Source organism: Mandrillus leucophaeus, unplaced genomic scaffold (genome assembly GCF_000951045.1).
Source record: "Mandrillus leucophaeus isolate KB7577 unplaced genomic scaffold, Mleu.le_1.0 Scaffold194, whole genome shotgun sequence".
In the NCBI taxonomy this organism is placed as follows: domain Eukaryota; kingdom Metazoa; phylum Chordata; class Mammalia; order Primates; family Cercopithecidae; genus Mandrillus; species Mandrillus leucophaeus.
In genome coordinates this window covers 2,962,074-2,967,436 of record NW_012101965.1, presented here as the reverse complement: position 1 = coordinate 2,967,436, position 5,363 = coordinate 2,962,074, and the positions used below count along the sequence as shown (strand labels likewise).

The 5,363-nt window shown below is 40.1% G+C and overlaps 1 protein-coding gene across 1 annotated transcript in view; it reads right to left on the bottom strand.

Moving 5' to 3' along the window:
- MAP3K5 (mitogen-activated protein kinase kinase kinase 5) overlaps positions 1-5,363 on the bottom strand; it is a 298,421-nt gene that overhangs the window by 15,861 nt on the left and 277,197 nt on the right. The window lies entirely within an intron of this gene.

Genomic DNA, 5,363 nt, shown 5'->3' with positions numbered 1-5,363 from the left:
TGGCTCATGCCTGTAATCCCAGCACTTTGGGAGGCCAAGGTGGGCAGATCATGAGGTCAGGAGTTTGAGACCAGCCTGGCCAACATAGTGAAATCCTGTCTCTACTAAAAATACAAAAATTAGCCGGACATGGTGGCATGCTACTTGGGAGGCTGAGGTAGGAGAATCACTTGAACCCAGGAGGCAGAGGCTGTGGTGAGCCGAGATCGTGGCACCGCACTCTAGCCTGGGCAACAGAATGAGACTCATTCTCCAAACAAACAAACAAACAAACAAACAAAAAACTTGGATGATACTGTAAACTAAAAATAAAATTCTAAGCCCCCCAACTGACTGAAGAACCACCTACTCCCAGGTCAAGGGGATCCCCAAGAAAACCTGAAAAAACTAGCTCAGGCCATGATGGGAAGAAAGGTCAGATATTCCTTGTTATACCTCCTCCCTTTGGAGTTTAGGCACGACTGACCAGCAATACCATTAAAATAAAGACCATAAGGCTGACAAAACAGACTCTTTGTAGCAATAGGATACCAAATTCCAACCTGACTCTAGTATAGCATCCCATGACAAACAACAGGCCATAAAGGAAGTCACAGTATTTTGCCCCAAAATATATTTATTTGACATATTTTGGAATGGTCCTGCAAAGTCATCACTTGTCGGGGAAATCTGCATTCTGTAGACAATCCCTTACCTTTCCAGGTCTTTTCCTGATCCCGGAGAGATTCAACTAAGAGTCTGACACTTTTTAAGGTCCAATAAGAGATTTTACCATCTATTCTCTCTGTAGTTTGCTACTTAGGGGCTTCATCTACATAATAAGAACCTTGGCTTCCACAATATCCCTTATCTTAACTCAAGCATTTCTTTATGCTGACTTCAACTCTTCAGGCAAAGCTTAACTCTTTCAACCAACTGCCAATCTTCGAATCTACCTATGACCTGGGACCCCAACCACCTCCCCACCTCCCAATCCCTGCCAGATGTCCTGCCTTGCTGGGCTGAATATCTACCTTACATATATTGATTTATGTGTTTGCCTGTAACTTCTGTCTCCCTAGAATGTATACAACCAAGCTATAACCCAACTGCCCTGGGCACATGTTTTCAGGACCTCCAGAAGCTCTGTCACAGGCCATAGTCACTCATATTTGGTTCAGAATAAACTTCTAAATAGTATACAGAGTTTGGCTATTTTTTGTTAATAATATCTTCCCATAAGAAAAAATATTATAAATTGTGATTAAATCCTTAAACTTGGTCCACAAAAAGGAATTACAGTCATAATTTAAGTGAAATCAAGGTAGCAGAAATATTGAATTTTGACTCCATATACTCTGGCACATAGAATATTTATCAAATCATGGAACCTACTAAAAATCTGATGAAAGTCATAAAAACTCTCCCCAGAATAAAAACACATTCATGCAACATTTTGCCTAGATTTCCTGGTTTTACCTAGATTTTGCTATATTTGCACAGACTCCTGAAGCCTCTCCCAAGTTCATGAACCACACGTTAAGAGCCCCTGTGTAGAGTAGGGGAGTCCAGTGGGAGCAATGGAGGACCCCATCCCATCATTCTTATATGGGCACTTTGGCAAGGTCATCAAAGTCCCACCAGCCAAATCCTCCAGGTAACTTTTATCTTTACCCTACTTGATCTGTGAACAGTATTTTCCTCTAAATCTCTGGCTGCTATTTTTCTTCTTCAGAACCTTTTTATCTACTACCTGCCTCCTTTTTAAGCTGGAAGCTGGGGTTCTATCCTTCACTTTTTCATGTTTCTACTTTTGCTCCATAGATGAGCTCATTCAAATCCATGAAGGTTAAGTACTTCTGACGTGTGGATGACAAACTCTACACCTCTAGCCCCAGTCCTATTACATCTAGAACATCCTGGACATTACTGTTGAGCAGGCACCTTAAATTCAACAATCTAAAGAGAACTCATCATCTTTTGATTGTAACAAAAACTAGAGTGTCCTTCTTCAAAGCCTGGTTTACATAGACCTGGCTTGCTTTATCCCTCCTTTAAAATTCTGTATAGTGGTTTTAAGAAGTGCATGACAGAAATTTTACCATCTTAATCATTTCTGAGTATACAGTTCAGTAGTGTTAAGTATACTAACAGTGCTATGCTACCAATCTCCAGAACATTTTCATTTTGCAAAACTCAAACTCTACCCATCAGCAACTCCCCATTACTACTCCCCCTCAGTTTCTGGAAACTACCATTCTATTTTCTATTTCTATGAATTTGACTACTCTAGATACCTCACATTTATAGTGACAGAAGACAGACAAATTCCTAGGCAGACAGGGATCGGTCTCCAGTGAAACCTGACCTTAAAGCCAAGGACAGTTTAAAGCCTGAGAAGCAAGCTGCCAATTCCGGAGACAGTCCACAACCAGAGTGAAAACTTCTATCCCCATCTTACCTACTCTCTCAAAATTGCTTCCTTCTGAATGATGCCTTTTAACCAGTCAAGTTGTGCTTTTTCCAAGACCACTCATGAACCAATCAGCATGCACCCCGCCCCCATTCTAAGCCCATAAAACCCCCAGACTCAGCCTCACAGATGGCTACCCAATTTCAGGTCCCCTCTCAAGGCTGAGAACTTTCTTTCTGTTACTCAATTAAATTCTACTCTGCTTTACTCACTCTCCAATGTCTGTGTACCTTATTCCTCTTGGTCATGGGACAAGAACCCAGAACTCACTGAACTGTGGGATTGAAAGGGATGTAGCACTCCTGCTCGCCAAGCTGTGGGCGGCAGGAGTAATAGAGCTGTAACACTCCCTCCCACTTGCCAAATGATGGGAGAGAAGAAGCCACTGGGTGCCACTCCCTCCCACTTGCTGAACTACAGGAGTGAAAAAGCCATAAAATTATGGAATCATATACTATTTGTCTTTTTGTGACTGGCTTATTTTACGTAGCATAATGCCCTCAAGGTTTATCCATGTTGTAGCATGGGTCAGAATTTCCTTCCTTTCTAAGACTCAATAATATTCCATTATATGTATATACCACATTTTGTTTATCCATTCATCTGTTGCCAGACACTTGGGTTGCTTCCACCTCTTGGCAATTGTAAATAGTACTGTTATGAATATGAATGTGCAAATGTCTCTTTGAAATCCTTCTTTTATTTTTTTTTGAATATATACCCAGAAGAGAAATTGCTGGTTCACAAGGGTGCTTGCTTCTATTTTTAATTTCTGAGGAGCCATCATACTGTTTTCCATAGTAGCTGTATCATTTTACATTCCCAACAACAGTGTACAAGGATTCCAATTTTTCCATGTCCTCACGCTTTAACTCTTAAGGCTAACCAAACATCACCTCTACTCTATCTCATCTCTTATTCCAAAATCCCATTTCTTAATGTATTGATAGTGTAGTAGGAGTAAGTCAAAATCATGTGTTTTAGTTTTGTAAACCCAGCACTGATTGCAGGGGCTAAACATATTACGTCTTCAAAAACTGTTGGCAGAATGGAAGGGTATTCCTACTAGGGTTATTTGTATTTAGAAAGCAATACAGTAATTTAAAAATAATTTAAGAAAATATGATTCTAGATTAAATTAGAGGACAAGATTAGACCTTTTAAAACTTTCTATAATTAGTCTTACATTTCTGTTATGATTTCTAAACTGAATTTTTGTTTTTGTTTTTTTAGATGGGGTTTTGCTCTTGTTGCCCAGGTTGGAGTGCAATGGCACGATCTTGGCTCACTGCAACCTCCACCTCCTGGGTTCAAGCAATTCTCCTGCCTCAGGCTTCTGAGTAGCTGGGATTACAGGCATGCGCCACCATGTCTGGCTAATTTTGTATTTTTGTAGAGATGGAGTTTCTCCATGTTGGTCAGGGTGGTCTCGAACTCCTGACCTCAGGTGATCCCCTGCCTTGGCCTCCCAAAGTGCTGGGATTACAGGCGTGAGTCACCGTGCCCGGCCCTAAACTGAAATTTTTAAATAATGTAAAAAGGTTTGTAGTCCTGTTGACTATAATCTCACTTTTAGGGAAGGAAAATTTCTAATCCTATTATATTTAAATATCCTCTTAATTCTGTAAACTTAAAATTATCATTTTACATATGTATATATGACGTTAAAAATTCTCTGAAATAATTTAAAGAAAGTAGAAAATTGTAAGTTCATTCAGTGCTTTGTTATTTTGGTCTTTCATGGTGGCTCCCTGAGTGCATGTCATCGGATTAGACATTGTAAAATATGCAAATGACATAGAACATCTGGTCTTTTTTCTCAAAGAGATGACAATCTAAAGGAGAATTAGGGCAAATATACAGAAGAGTGCTGAGAGCACATGCAAATATAACATGAAATTATAAGTGCAAATGAATATAGCTATAAATATCTCAGATTATCTCAGGTATAGACCTAGTTATATATATAATTCACATGTATATTGAGATGGTTAATTTTATATGTCAACTTGACTGGGCTAAGGATGGCCAGATAGCTGGTAAATATTATTTTGGATGTGTCTGTGAGGGGTGAGGGTGTTTCCAGAAGAGATTAGCATTTGAATCAATGCACTTAGTAAAGAAGATGGCCCTCTCCATTGTGGGAAGGCATCATCCAATCCACTGAGGACCTGAATAGAACAAAAAGATGCAGAAAAGGTGAATTCTCTTTCTCTCTTCTTGAGCTGGGACATCCACCTTCTCCTGCTCTTGGATATCGGAGCTCTTGGTTCTCAGGCCTTCAATTACAGTCAGCTCCCCTGGTTCTCAGGCCTTTGGAGTCAGACTGATTATACCACCAGCTTTTTTAGTTCTCCAGTTTACTGATGTTATATGGTGGAACTTCTCAGCCTCCATAATCACATGAGCCAATACCTATAATAAATCTTCTCTTATATATCTCTATGTATCCTATTGGTTCTGTTTCTTTGAAGAACTCTAACACATACATGTAGTAAGGGTGCTAAGGGGTAAATAAAGTACATTTGCAATGACTAAATCCAGTGGTAGTTTCCTCACTCACTGAAGGATTCATAGAGGCTGAAGGGCCTATGCAGAGTTCTTGAGGAGGGGAGCCTTGGCTTGATAGAGAAAGAGGGAGAGGTATTTGAGAGAAGGAAGCTCGAACGGTGGCCCAGGACCCTCTGGGAACAATGTAAAGCAGAGGGGACTGTCAGGAGAAAGCCATGTGTCAGGAGAAACATTGGGACTCAAGGGGGCCTTAAAGCCTATGAGTGGGAAAGTGGGGCCAGTGCATTGTTTCCAAACCAGCATGATGGGATCAACAACAAAACTATTCCCACCTAAATGGTTACTTCCCCAGAGGAAAATAACTAGACCAAGTTTCTTTTTCTTTTCTTTTTTTTTTTTT